The sequence below is a fragment of the Symphodus melops genome, assembly GCF_947650265.1.
Source record: "Symphodus melops genome assembly, chromosome: 22".
In the NCBI taxonomy this organism is placed as follows: Eukaryota; Metazoa; Chordata; class Actinopteri; order Labriformes; family Labridae; genus Symphodus; species Symphodus melops.
In genome coordinates, this window is record NC_136712.1 from 9375038 (window position 1) to 9390305 (window position 15268).

The 15268-nt window shown below is 42.5% G+C and overlaps 1 protein-coding gene across 9 annotated transcripts in view; it reads right to left on the reverse strand.

The window, feature by feature from the left end:
* Nucleotides 1-15268, reverse strand: part of cald1a (caldesmon 1a) — a 350697-nt gene that overhangs the window by 331850 nt on the left and 3579 nt on the right. For all 9 annotated transcript variants that reach the window (XR_013778065.1, XM_079334944.1, XM_079334938.1 and 6 more), the window contains one exon: nucleotides 14867-15042. The gene's annotated coding sequence lies outside the window, so the exon portion shown is untranslated. The remainder of the gene's footprint in view (nucleotides 1-14866; nucleotides 15043-15268) is intronic.

Sequence of the window (15268 nt, forward strand, 5' to 3'; positions counted from 1 at the left end):
GAGAGCTACCAGAGTGGAATTGGCAGTTAATTAACAGCTACGTTTTCAGCTCCACTCATCCCAACATGTCCTGTCGCTCTTCAGCTTTCCTATATAACAACGGCAAAAATGTCCCCGCCCCACACTAATTAAACAGAATAATGTCCCAGACAACCTTCAGGAAGACATTTCATACTTAAGCGCGAGACTATTTTAGATTGATCTAAAATAAGCAATTTTCCAAGTGATCAGGCTTTTTCAATGCAGACACTAAGTACCATGTTTAAAGAGGTCTGCTTCTATGGGTGGATCCCAAGTCCCTTATTTGCCGTCTCCTCGGTCCTCGGCCGAACCGGAAGTAGTTCCAAAGCCGCCATGTTGAGGATCGTCCCAAAGCTCTTAAAGCGAACGGAGGAGAGAGGATCGAGGAGAGAGGAGGCTGATCCGAGGAGCGATGACCGAGGAGACACGAGAGCTGACTTCACGGAAGTCTTTTCACTGACAGACACGCCCCCTTCTCGTATATCACTCATTGATTGGACGCTGCACAGGATCAAACTTCAGTGAAACTTCTCAACATGAGCAGAGTTTAATACCGGAGAAAAGACGGACATTAAAAAGACGCTAAACGGAGCGTGGGACATTTAAACAGATGATGAACATCAGTGAGTTTGTAAAGAGTCGGTCTGTGATGAGCTGGGATTAAAAAGAGACATGAAGATTAACAACCAAATATGAAGCTCTATAACTTCTATCAAATCAATACATCCTTCATGTTCTGTTCATCATCCCTCAGACTGTTTGAATGTCTGAAGATGATGAGGATGACAGTTTGATGAAGAGGGAGTCCGTTTTATATTCTCACTTATTTATCTTCAGAAAGCTTCATCATTTAGATTCTAATCAATCATTTTCAGTATCATGACACATAAATATCTGTGTTTATAAAATACAGAGTTCGTTGTCTAAATACAGGTTAGGTTAATTCAAAACTGTTTAATAATAATAAATAATTATAGACAATTCAAAATGAAATCTTTTAGTCAGTAGAAACTGTCCTATTGGTTATGAGCAGACTGCAGGTTGTTCTTCAGGTGTTTTTTTTTTAATCAGGTAAAGAGACGAAACACTAACTGTTTGATTAGAAATAATACAGTGTGTGTGTTTATTTAGAAATAATACAGTGCGTGTTTGTGTGTGTGTGTGTTTGATTAGAAATAATACAGTGTGTGTGTTTGATGAGAAATAATACAGTGTGTGTTTGTGTGGACAAACAGCTGTTCGGCTGACTGACAGCTGAACGTGATCAGCTGATGTCGCGTCATGTGACGCTGTCGAGGAAACGACGTCTCATGTGTCTTAAAGCTGATTTCCTCTGTCCTCTCTCCTCGGCTTCGTTGCCTCTGTGCATCTCTGGTGGGCGGGACTAAGACGCAAGTGGAGGAGACAACTCGGAGGACACTCGGTGCAAATAAGGGACTCGGGATCCAGCCCATGTGCAGATGACAACAGCGAGGAAACATACTGTCACATCCGCCTTCACGTCAAGACGACAGGCAAAGTCATTTATTTTCAATTTCTTCTCTTGATTCTTTCATTTAACTAAATTAAATGGAAGCATGTAGACCAAAGTTTTGCAATTCATCAAACATCAGTGGGGTTTTTAGTGACGCACACTTGGAACCTGTGCAGTTTAAAAAAAAAAAAAAAAAGTATTTAGTGTCTCGTCTGACAAAGTGTGAAATCGACGTCATTGACGATCAGCGCTAACAGCTTGACCCAGCTACAAAACACACTTTTCAACTGACATCACCTCCGGATTGGAGTTTTCAGCAGTCTTTAAAAAAGGGAGAGATGAGCCAGGCTGTGAATAAAAAAAAAAGGAGGTAAATATTCATTCCTGCACCCCACATGGAGTAGTATGATATGGCTTTCAATTCACTGCAGCAATCAAATTGGAGAGTGGAAATGGCAACACGCATCGGAAGGCCTGCTGCTAGCAGCATGACGAGCAGACAAAGGCGCTGCCGGTGCCCTGCAAACAGCATGCTGCTTTCAGCGGTACGATGACGCCGCCACTGAATAACAGACATAATAAATCAACTGCTGGATGGAGTTGAGAGAGGAAGAGCTTGAGAGGGAGGGTGAAAGATTTTTTTTTGATTGAGCTGGATCGGAGTGGGAGGAGAGGTGGAGGTGTACATACAAATATGTGCAAAGACAAGAAAGCTAAAATAGACAGACGGAAGCATTAAAAAAAAAAGGTCTTTATGATTGGTTTTGAATTAGACCGGGTTTAGTTCAACATTGCATTAAAATGTGTACAGAATATTGGAACTCTGTAGGAAGACTTTAACGTTATCCTCAAGGCAATATATAAACTAGCCTGGTTCTGTTTGAGCGAGTGTGGACAGGAAGCATGGGATATTTGGGATGTAGGATCTCTGCTAACACAGAGCAGACAGATTAACATTTTAAAGGTTAGCATCTCTAAAGAGAAACAGTGGATGTTGTTCTTAGCACAGCACACAGTCTCTATTCTGCCCTGCTTTGCCATGCAAGCCTTGTTTACTGCATATTTAAGAGTTTGACACAGTTAGGATGGAACACGAGCTTAAGGTTCAGGGATAATCCCTCAGAGAGAGAGAGAGAGGGGGGGGGGAAGTAAGATCATGAGAAAATGATGAAAAAGTGAGTAATATGCTGAAGGAAAGCAGAGTTTCGGCTGTGTTTCAAGAAAGGTGCGGTGCAAAAAAAAAAAAAAAGCAGACTTCAATCAAGCGAGTGGGTCCAATAAGAGAGAGAAAAACCTCTGCAGTGCCTGATCCAACTCCGGGTGCATGCCATTGGCCTCAAACAACTACAAAATAGCACAATCGGGCCAAAAAAAAAAAAAAAAGGGCAGAGAAATCAAGGTCTATGCAAATTATCTGTCTGGTTAGATCCAACAGAATTAGCCTCTGGTGCTCACTGTCAGTATCACAACTCCAGAGAGATGTGGGCAGAAGAGAAGAGTCGACGTGCCATCTCATATCTCATGTGATGGAATGAGACCTGAGCTTGCACCTGGATTTTGTTCTTTTTTTTTTTTTTTTTATTCCCGGGCACAGAGCCGACTATTCCCAACTCGACACGCCTCTCCCTCGCCGTACGTATTGCAGAGCCTTCTCCGATGGTTGCAAAAAGGCCGTGAAATCCCTGTGTGATTTCTGTTTGATTCACACCCAAGAATGCGTCCACACTAAGGAAAAATAAGCAACATATTTAAAAAAAAAAAAAAAAAAAAAAAAAAAAATTGGAAACAGAGCAATCAGAATAAATCACAGTTTAATAAGCACTTTTCGGGGCCATGCATATATTTGTCAGGCGCACTGTACTTTAGCTAACGTGAATAAAACATAAATAGATGGTAAGGTCAGGTCTTAATGCTACATTAGCTTATCCTGCTAGCCATATAGATTCTGATTTTCAAAATTGGTTCCCACGAAAAAAGTCAATGCTCGCTCGCACTTCAACACATATGATTCCATCACATCACGCTGCGGTATATGTACAGTACATGACTCGCCCCCCAGTCGACTTAACACATGGGCTCATGCTGCTCCGCTATAGGACAGCCAACACAGGACATTTTCTTTTATTGGTCTGCCAAAGGATGTCATTGTACTATCAGTATCAATTGGGCCTCTGCTGTTGTCACACATCAGGGTTTATTGTAACGTGACTGCCAACACTAGAGTGCATTACATTCATCCCTTGCTGTTGAAAACATCAAGACCAGAGCGGCACATAAAAGAATGCCAGCGGGGGGATTTCATTACATCCTGGAGCATGAAGTGCATACACTGCAGGGGGGGGGGGGGGGGGGGGGGGGGGGGACGCTAGTCGTTTGTGATGAAACCTCCGAGGATCATACAATCTCGATCTCTGCTATGTGAAAGTGGCATCAGCAAACATGTTCTCATCTGTATATCTGTATATGAGGGTAAACAAAAGTTTGCCTAACTGCATGTTCATACTGAAGTAATCCAGAAGACAGTTTGATACAAAGTAAGACTGAATAAATAACAGACTGTATTTGCCATCCAGGTTCTGGGACATATGCAGACGAAAAGCAAACAAAACTGACTCCTTCTTGCACGTTGTTGTTTTTTTTTTCGTGGAGCTGCAGACTTATCATTTAGTTCTTCAGTGCAAGTTGAGAAACAAATCATAAAAGAAATCTAGATTCTGTCTTTTAATGCTTGCTTTACATTAGCCATGCTCACTCGAACCTCTGTGCCAAATGTAATGACTGAGTAAGTGCATCTTTTACTGTCGGATGAGTGTAGGTGAGGCAGTATTTACAAGGGATGTCACACAAAAACTTTCCAGTGATCAGGGAAACTCTTTAGTAAATTAAATCTCCAAATATTATTTGGACCTTTCTATAAATTACGTTTCCCCCCTCCCCACGGTGCAATGTAGATATAAAAAAGGAACGGTAAAAAAAAACGAGGTAAAATAAGATAAATATTTACATTAATAAAAACTAATTGTGCAAAAAGTACAAAGTTAAATAAAATTTAATCTAAAAACAGATTAGAAAAAAGTGAAACTTGTGCAAGATGCTCTCACTGACAAAAGTGTTTCATGAATAAATGTTACATATAACAGGAAGTACGTTTTGATATAAACGTCTGGAAAGACTCAACTACAAAATGTAATTGGAAAAAGTGTCCTCTACCCATCCAGCTCATATGTGGTGAAAATTGAGCCACGTCACAGGAGGTGCTGCTAGCTAACGCTGAGATCCCACATCTGTGTGCGCCACATGCTCCCCCCCCCCCCCCGTGGTTTGCTACATCAGGGGGTCACGCACCCTGCTCCACTGGGATGTTGTGTTTTTAAAAAAATAAAAATCGGCTGGATACTCTACGCCTTCCTGCGTCTAACTTTCTGTAGGTTGATTTGCTGTTTTCATTAAGCGGTGTGCAGGAAGCATCGCCATCGAAGTCAGACATGGCGCACAGCTCTGGGAATGTTTGGTGTGGACTGAACCATCCACGGATCCCAACGGACACGAAAACGAGACCTCACTGCACAGACAAGAAGATATTAGACAATAAGATATCATTAGCACAATATGGTTTGAATTAGACTCTGACATGGAGCAAACACCAGGCCGATCGATGCTCAATTCAGAACGCTCTAAGCAGCGCAATCAATTCTTATTGAATCACCGTCTGAATGTTTCAAATTGGCGAGGAAAGCGTTGGCTTATTTCACTCATTGTTTCAGCATTATAACTGTGCTACATGTCACTGTTTTCCCATTGTGAACAGTCGTATGCCATCCTCGCCATGTGTGTTTAACAGATGATAAATATCATGCAAAGAAATAGCTGTAGCTGAAGAAGACAAAGCTCAACATGTCTGGTAAGTGTCAACTGTGTTAACATCTAGTGTTGGATTCAAGACCAAATTCATCAAGACATGCCCGACACCAGAGTGATCTCTGACATTCAGCGATCAAGACCAAGTCAAGGCGGAACAAGACCGTAAATGATTAAAAAAAAATCATCACCGTGTGTGCTGGGAGCGTCTCGCTCATTCAGACAGTTGCGGCTATAATCGGGGTAAAACAATCTAATAATGAATGAATTGAAATAATGTGCTCTTTTAGACGGTGGCGTTTTCCTTCTGATGCTAAGAAGCCTGTCAGGGGTCTTGACCTGTCCTGATTTAAAATACGGAGTCCGTCTAGTCCGAGACAAGAACGAGTAGAGATGCTTTCAATTCAGAAACGAGACATTTGAAAGGTGGTCTTGAGACCCAGACAGACCGATCTCAAGTACTACAACACTATGCTAAACACAGGATCATTAGTCGTTTATGCTTATAAAGTTAAAGTCCATCCAGTGTTAAGTCTGTTAACATAATTAATGCAATCTGTCCTCAATTCATTTAGGTAGTCATTTTCACGGGCGGTATCTCACACTGTTGGAGATCTTACAGTCTTAACCTACTGTACTGTGAGAGCCAGTCTGCTATCATTGAACACAAAAACAAAATTGATTGACATTGAGGATTTTTTTCCCCAAGTGGCATTTACCCTACTCTCCTGTCCAATATAGATGCATTACTCAATCTCATCACATGACAATACTCCAGGGCAGCAGGAATAGGAAGGAGCTCATGTTGCGAGGTGGAAAGGGAAGTAAAAGGATCAGATCAGCGCAGCCATAATCTCGTTGCCATTTCACTCCAGAATTGATTTCCATAGGAAGGAACCACAGCCTCGGGGCCTCCACAGGCCGCTCTCATCGTTCAGAGCCAATGGCCTTGTTCGATAGGAGCTGAAGGCCAAGCTGCTGTTTATAAGGGAGGTAATTAGCTTTGTGTCTCGCCATGCTAAGTAGCAGCAACTCCAAATCAATCCAGCCTCTCTGACCCGCCCGGGAGGGTCACCTGCCTCTCACTAACTGAGCAGAGGAAGTGGGGAGGAAGGTAGGATTAAAAACTGTTCAATGAGCAAACGCTTGCCGGCTGGATGCAAACGCAGGTGCAAGGACGAGTGGATGCATCGGAAGAAAAGGATGCACAAAGGAGACAAAAGATGGGGGACGAAAAAGATCAGTGTTTACACCTCTTTTATACACTGCCGCCATGGCAACAGTGACAACGTATTAAAACTAAAATCACAACATCCACTGTTTATAGATTGAACTGAACGTTTCTGTGTGTTTCAAGTGTGAATGAAGGAAAGGAGAACGGATAGAGAGGGGAAGAAGAATCTCTGTTAATCTAACTAAATAACTAGCATATTGCAAAGTAAGGATGCGTCAACATCCTTCTTAGAGACACAGCGAAGAGTACACGCTTCATGGTCTTGACCTCTATTAATACAAAGGGCCATAGAGCCCAGGCTCATGACAAAACCACAACACAATCAAGAGAAAAATCCATGTGCTAACAAACCGAGGGGCCCCCTCCAATCTTACCACGCTGCCTGCTTTACTGTAAATATATCCCTCTTGGTGGGAATCAGTGTAAAAGGCAGCTAGCAGCTGGTGCTTAGCGGTGTCCTGCTGGCCCAAGCCCACAGCCGCCCCGGCTCACTGATGAAGACAGATGGAGTGGGCCGAAGCCCCTACGCAGGAAACACACCCTTGAGCCGACAGATTAGAGCCGGGGCCTCCAACAGAGTCCTGAAAAGCCCGCTGAGGGAGAGAGGACGCAGACCGGGCAGAGGACGAGCACTCCGTACTGAGGCGTCTCTTCACGTGTGAACTTTTGAACCGGGAGACGGTCGGCTGAATGTCAACGGTTGAGTGAAATGGTGCACGGAGGAACACTACAAGCAGGTAAATATAGGGAATTGATTGAAGCCATTTAAGGGGGAAAATGACCTTTGGGGGTTTTAATAACGACATTTTAAAAAAAGGATATCAAGCCCTCCTGTAAATTGAAGTGCTCTGTGTATCACACCTTTATACGTTTACACCGCTGTGGTGACAGACATTCCAAGCAGCGATGTGCCTTGTAGATCTGTTGGGTGGTTTTCTTTCTCTGAAAACATCCATCTTTATTGACGGATGCCATAAAAACATTGCACCTTCTAACACTGCAGGGACACAATAAAAGCTATTCATTTGTTAAAACGACTGGAAATATTCAAACGATAGTGTAAAACTGTCAAGGAGACACTTTGATTAAGTCGGAGAGATGTTTTCTTCCTTCTTAGGCGAACAGGAGCTGTACGATGGAACAGCTACTTATCTTGTCTTCGTCCTCCGATAGATCTTAATGTGAAAGAAAAAACACCTTTTCAGGAGTTTATATTAATTAGCACTGAGATGACAGATGATGCACAGAAGGGACACTGTCAGTATAGCGATAAAGGACACGTCAAACAAAAAGGTAAAAGCCATCCAGGCTCACATATTTGCACAACTCTTCAACCTTTTAATCCAAAGGAATCACTTGTTCTTCATGCGTTGAAGCAACACACGGCATCACAGTGGGCGGTTGGACTGTGGCTTCAGTTTGACACACCTTTACTGGGATTCAATTCATCAAAATGAGGTAAAAGCTTAAAGCAACGCAACGTTTCTACACATTAAGCTCCGGTTTAAAAAAAAAAAAAAAACACCTTTTCAAAAACGATCCCCGACCAAAACGTCCTGAGACTAAATAAAGGACGAGAGTCCGAGCGACAGCGGTAGGAGCAGGAGGAGGAGTGTATCGATCAGTGAAGCCCCCGCTGGGTGTGTGTTACAGTTGACCCAGTGGCCTCTGTGATTGACTTAGTGTGATGAGAGTATAATTAAGACTGCAGCACATTAACAGATGGCTGCAGTGTCACACAGAGAGTGAGAGAAACGGGAAGCATCTGCAGGGCGGAGTACAGCAGACTGGCTGCTTTTAAAGTATACTGTCGGGTAGTCGATACAATCAATATTGATATTTACTGTGAGGACTTTTTCGAGAAGTTTTTTTTATATATATTTTGTAGTATTTCAAAGGGATGAAAAGGGTAAGATTTTAATATTGGTGATACATTACGTCTTGGGAAAATCCAACTCAAACCCATAGCGTAACATTGAGTGAAGTATGAGTCTCATAAGGATCCATTAACAGTGTTTATCAGAGTGGTGGACACTTTGTGGAGAGTCGACACAAATTAACAGCTTTTTTGTTGTATCGTTCTGACCGGCTTGGAATATTTTCAATTTCCCTTCTGTCCCCAATCCCTTGTGCATGGAGACAAAAACTGTACTAAGACAGTTGACGGAATGCTGGAGGTTTTGCAGTAAGTTGCAAAATGGGACCGCCGTTTCATCACAGGTCTCAGCATGACTTCTATCGAGAGCTTCTTAGTCGACCCTGCGGCGTCTGAACACGACTGTACACACACACACACACACACACACACACACGAAAGTTGAGCGTATCACTCCAGCTCGCAGATCTTTGAACTACTTCCTGTGAGTCACCGTACAGGTTTCATAAGGTTTCTATTGATTCATGAAGCGCTGAATGGAAATAAAAGGGCGTTTTAACATTAGGCAGCTGCAAAAAGTGGCGAAACATTTAGTTATTTTACTTTTTTTTTTTTTTTCATCCGTCTTGCCTTGTTAAAAGTTATGAATTGTAAAAAAGGTGTTGTATTGTTTCATCTTTAACGTGCTTCCTTTAGTCTCTTCAACAACAGCTCCGATGCAGCTCAAACATGTGGTGGACTACTTTTCTTGACATAGGATCTCCATCATGTTTCTTTTTTTATCCAATGTTTTCAACAATAAAACCAAAAAGGTGGTTTAACATTCATCAAATGTCCGAGAACTCTATCGGACAAAGTGACTTCCACGGCATGTATATTCAGTCTGTTTACTCTCATTTTCCCAGACTCACCCCGGCCTTCATTCTCCCCGTCTTTTGTTTCGTTTGGCCCCATCCAAATAGGATTTAAAAAAAAAAAAAAAAAAGCTAATAGGAGAAAAAAGAACCTCGGGGAGCAGATGAGAAAACAGTCGCCAAGATGCAAGCCACATACAATTTGATGACATGACCGGAAAAATCAATAGGATTTCATTGTGAGAAACCCCTCGGAGCTTCGGCGCCAGAACAAAAGACCAATTCAGTTGTGTCTAGCTGAAGCGGTAATGGCCCGGTAAAATCTTTGTCTTGCAGGAGTCAAACCATGCGTGCTCAAGCAGTGCATTATCCTTCCCATGGCGTACCTTTTTGTGTCGCGTCTAAAAGTATTTTGTATTCCTTGGTGGAGCGATAACTCGCCTGAGGAGCTGAATGTTGTAGTTTGACTCTCCCTCAGGTCAGCCTATGTTGCCGTCTGGCAAAAACTCTTCATGCAGTTATGCAGTTATACTCGCATGCTTTCGTTGGTTTAGACCTCTTCTGAACATACAGTAATGCTTACACTGTTTTCTCTGTAATCGTGGCACAAGTCTTGCCACTGGCGTCTGACACACACACACACACAGCATCCATCACTGTTGTGGATTGTGACGCTTATATGCAAGCTAATGATTCTCGATGACATCACATGTCACGAGGATAGGTTATTCGCTGTTTGTCAGAAGACGCCAAGAGTGGGAGTGGTGCGGGATGGAGAAGTGCACTTATCCAGAGATAAAAGTTATTTGTGAACAAACACAAAATAACTTGCAGATTTAAGTAAAATTAACAATATATATTAGGGCTGAAACGATTCCTCGAGTTATTCAAGTAATTCGATTACAAAAATGCATCGAGGCAAAATTATCTGACTCGATGCTTCGTTTAAGCCACTTCCGCTTCTGATGCCTACATGTGCGCGCAAAGTGCGGAATGCAAAATGGAGACGGAGACCGAGGGAGACGAGCGACAAGGAGAGCAAAGAAAGCGGCGTAAACTGTGGAAAGTGTGGGACCATTATAAACTAAATCGGGAGCAAAATACAGTACAATGCGTGTACTGCAAAACAAAATTAGCATACCATACAGCACTACTTCAATGCTACAACACCTGACGGAAAGCATCCGCTTTATGCATCAAGTCTGCCGAGCGGATCCAACAGGTAAGTCTAATGTTATTGTCACGTTCACAGAAGTATTTAATTTAGGTCAGTGATTGGAGATTACGGCACGTAAATAACATACACGTAGCCGAATAATGGCCGATTAACAGGGGAAATAATTGTAGTGGCCACATGACGAGATTATTATGATTATGTCTCATATTATATCTCACTCACACACATGCGCGCGCACACACGAGGTTGTCAGACCTGGTCAACGTGTTATTTATTTGTTTAGGTAGAATATATTGGCTTTATTCATTTTAATTCTATTGCAGAGAGTAGGGTCATCAGTTGTAGATCACATCATAATATGTACATTTGCCATTAATTTAGGCCTGGTAATCAATGAATAAATAACAATTAATTATACTCTACTACTTTTTGTTTTTCTCCAGTAAATCGCAGAGTGGTACTTTGGACAGCTTCGTACAGAGGGCTCCGTCATGTTCAACTGCGCAAGCTGCTGACTTCACAGACCGCATTCTGAACATGATTGTCACAGACATGCGTCCACTGTCCATGGTGGAGGATGAAGGATTCCAGAAGATGATTTTCGCTTTCAATCCAAACTATGCGCTTCCTTCAAGAACCTACTTCATGAAAATGATGGAGAAAAAGTACGAGGACATTAAAGGCAAGTTAAAAAACATGCTAAAAGAGACCGACAGCATCGCTCTCACAATCGACATCTGGACCAGCGTTGCTACAGAAGCATATCTGGGTGTGAGGTGCCACTTTCTTGGGGAGGACTGGGGAATGGAGTCCCACAGCCTGACAACAATGCCACTTGAAGAGAGACACACAGCTACAAATATTGCAGAGTGGATTGAGGATGTTATTGCAAAGTTTAACATTTCACCAGAAAAAAATCAAAGCTGTTGTCCATGACAACGGTGCTAATGTTGTAGCAGCAGCTAAGATTTTGGCTGAAAAAAATGGATGGGCATCAGTGCGATGTGCAGGACACACGCTTAACTTGGTGGTGCAGGGCGCTCTGAAGAAAAACCAGGCTATCTCTAAGTGTGTAGCTGCTGTAAGATGTCTTGTTGAACACTTTAAGAAGAGCGAGCTAGCATGCACCAAACTAAAGGATAAGCAGCAGCAAATGGGCACACCGTCACACATGCTGGTGCAGGATGTAAGCACTCGCTGGAACAGTACTTTCCACATGCTGTCCAGGCTGTTGGAACAGAGATGGCCAGTAACTGCTGCATTATCTGACCCAGCAGTGACACCAAGAGGAAAACACTACCTTGATCTCAAGCCTGAACAGTGGGATGTGATTCAGGAGCTGAACCAGGCCCTTGAGCCATTTGAAGGAGCAACTGTATTTCTGAGTGGGCAAGAATATGTTACCCTCTCTGCACTTCCACAGCTTGTGCAAAGTCTTAAGAAGTCCATACAGACTCCAGCCTTTGAGACTGCACCAGTCAAGTCATACCAAACTGATGTGACAGAACAGATCACAGCAAGATGGCAAGGACTAGATGTGTTTCAACCTGAATCCAACCATATCTTACTTGCTGCTGCTTTAGATCCCAGGTTTAGGAAACTTAAGTTCCTGTCTCCTGATGAAGTTTTCAAGGTTCAAAGCACAGTACAAACCCTGGCACTTGCTGCCAAAAAGGAAGCGAAGCAGAAGAATGCAAGTGAAATTGGGTCTCCCAGCACAACACAAGACAAGCCATTAACTAGTGCTAAATCATTGCTCGAAAAGATACTGGGGTCATCAGACTCAAGCACCAGTGATGAAGAGGATGAGGAGCAGCAGTTGAGTCAAAATGTCCAGAAGGAAGTTTTGATGTACTTTGGAGAACATCCTCTATCCAAGAAGGAGAATCCGCTGTCATGGTGGAAAGTGAATGCAGCGCGCTATCCAACACTGTCAAAGCTAGCACAGTCCTTCCTGTGTATCCCAGCAACATCTACGCCATCAGAGCGCCTGTTTTCTGCAGCAGGGAATATTGCATCGAAGCGCAGGGCGAGCCTCAGTTCTGAGCATGTTGATATGCTTACTTTCCTTCATTGCAACCACAGGCTCCTTTAAAGAGCTGAGCGCGCACACAGACACACAGTGTGGAGAAAGACATTGTTTAATATTATGCCTCAGTTTTATCTTAATTTTTTTTACACCTTCTTAAAAAGTAATTTGAAATTACTGTAACTGTTATTTATTTTTGTACTTTAGAAAAAAACAAGAGTGTAATGTGGCAATATGTTTCAGTTTTTTTGTCAACTTTTTTTTGTCATCTTTAAAATCCAGAATATGCCAATGAAACTTAAATGCACTCTTTTTTCTTGAAAGAAGCAGCTACCAGTTCAGCTATGTTAAGTCTGCCAATAAAAATGTTTATCTTAAGAGGAATTGAATTGGTTATTCATTTAACTGACTTCTGTTATTTTCATTGCCATGTATTACTATTAAATTAAGTTCAAGAAATTTTATGAAATTTAAAAAAAATGGTATCCGATTACTTGATTAATCGGCAGAATAATCGATAGAATACTCGACTATTAAAATAATCCTTTGCTGCAGCCCTAATATATATATAATAATAATAAATACAAATAATTACTGTAAAATCACAATAAGTTTAAGCTTCCCAAAAGCTGTGTTTTGCTGCTTTACCAGGTGCAGAAAGTCACGTCTCAGATTTGCATAAATTAAAATAAAAAGATTTAAAATTTAAAAATCACCACAAAGTTGCCTCTCTCCTTGTCCATCTGCAGATTTCTAAGTTTGGAACCTTAGAAAGCTATCTTAACCAGCATAATAAATGGGCCATCTCCAGTCCACAGCCCATAGAGATCATGACAAGGGTCGGCTCCATCCACTCACTCTGTACATGCAAACAGTTTGGAAACAACAGCAGAGTAATACTACTCCAACTTGTCAGTGGACATGTCTGTTTACCTTCTCACATCTTTGTCAGCTATGTACGATCTGCTTGTGAACCAATGCACGTTGTCTAAGAGGGTAGGCCTAAATTGCGTGTGCCTGTGCGCGTGTGTATGTGTGTGCATGTGTGTGTGTGTACATGCAGTCGGCTGCTTTGTGTGGGCGTCAAAGTGCCATAAACAAAATTCCTACATAGTGTTGTTGATTTCACTTCCTTACAATTATGTTCCTTACATTGTCATTTACCAACGATTGCCAATATGTACTGAAAAGCATCTCTCTGAATAAGTAGACGGTGCACACAGCTGATTGGCTTCTGAATATCAGCTCTGCAGGTTGAATAAATAGAGCAAGAACAGCAGCGGATCGACAGGTTGAAGCCACTGGATTTCGGGTAAGAGTCTGCAGCTCCATCACTCAGTGGCATTTCCCGGTTCTCATGAACATGAAAAACACAAGGGGCCAGGTGCTCGGTATAATACAGAGGACAAGTTTTGGCTGGGAAGCAAGCAAACCCAGCAGGACTATCACCCATCCATCACAAGATCCAATTGCTTCTGTTAGACTCTTTGTAAACTACAGTGTAGTGTTCAATAAAAGTCACTGAAGAGGAAAAACAGAGTTCTGAGAGCTAATGATAGTACTAACTGTCACTAAATAAAGGCATTGGCTCATTGTCTTCACTTGGTCTATGACTGCTACACAGTTAAAACAATGGTGCCTTTGTCTCCAGTCTAACAAGTGTCGGAAACCCATTGCTTATAGCGGAACAGGTTTGACTTCCATAGGAGGTATAAGCTAAACTCGACATGGAACATTCACGCTAATTGATTGTATTTCTTACAAGCCGAGCTGATCAGCGATCAGCAGTAAGATGGAACTGATTTATTGCTTATAATAATGGTAACCCCGAAGAAATGTAGGTTAATCAGGTTTGAAGCTGACATGTCATTCTTTCCTGAGAAAGAGGATTCTATTCATTTTTAAATTCTTGTCCCCGATTTCCAATAATGTCCCAGTTATGTCACTCTCCATTTATGAGAGTTCTCCCCTTTTAGCCGACTAAACTGTACTGCTTCTCGAGCTGCTTCAGACCAAAGTGCTCTATTTCACAGTGTCAAAGGTTAACTTCTCCTCTGCCCTCTGTCCTTGCCCCGGTGTAACCCCCTTGAGCTGATTTTAACTCAACAGCAAACCCCCAGCAGTGACATAGCTGGAAAAAAAAAAAATCTCACCTAACCTCATGTTTATTCATGTGTGTAGGAGATACGAGAGAGGCCTCTTCACAGCCGAGGCGGCCAGGCAGAACTAAGGCGATCACCCATGAGAGCGGAGACGGAGAGAGCCCAACGTTTAATTTAATACACACCCCGCAGAGAATGAGGGGAGGCGACAGCGAGAGGTTAGATAAGGCCAGGAGAGTACCTTTTAGCACGACTGGCCTTTGAGGCAAGACTCCGTTCGGCTGCCCTCTGGTCCTGCCATGCAGACTTCTTCACCGCGAGGTCTGGAGTGGGAGCCAGGATCCAGACGTCTTGGTGGTCGGCGCGGAAGCTCAGTAAACAGGGTTGCCATTTTGCTGACCTTCGAAGGATGACTCACTGGAAAAGGAGAGCAGCAGATAGATACAGTATGGAAATGAGCAAACTGCAGCAGCGTGGTTTAAGGGGCTGGATGAGAGAGTCTCAGGAGGCATTCAGCATGAGCAGACTTTAAGGACTTTCATTTTGGCGTCAAACACAGTCAAAGGTAAATGTATTGAATAGAGAAGCCTGCAACTTAACCCTTTCACCTCCAGTCTTTATGCACATTTCTTTAGCTTTACTT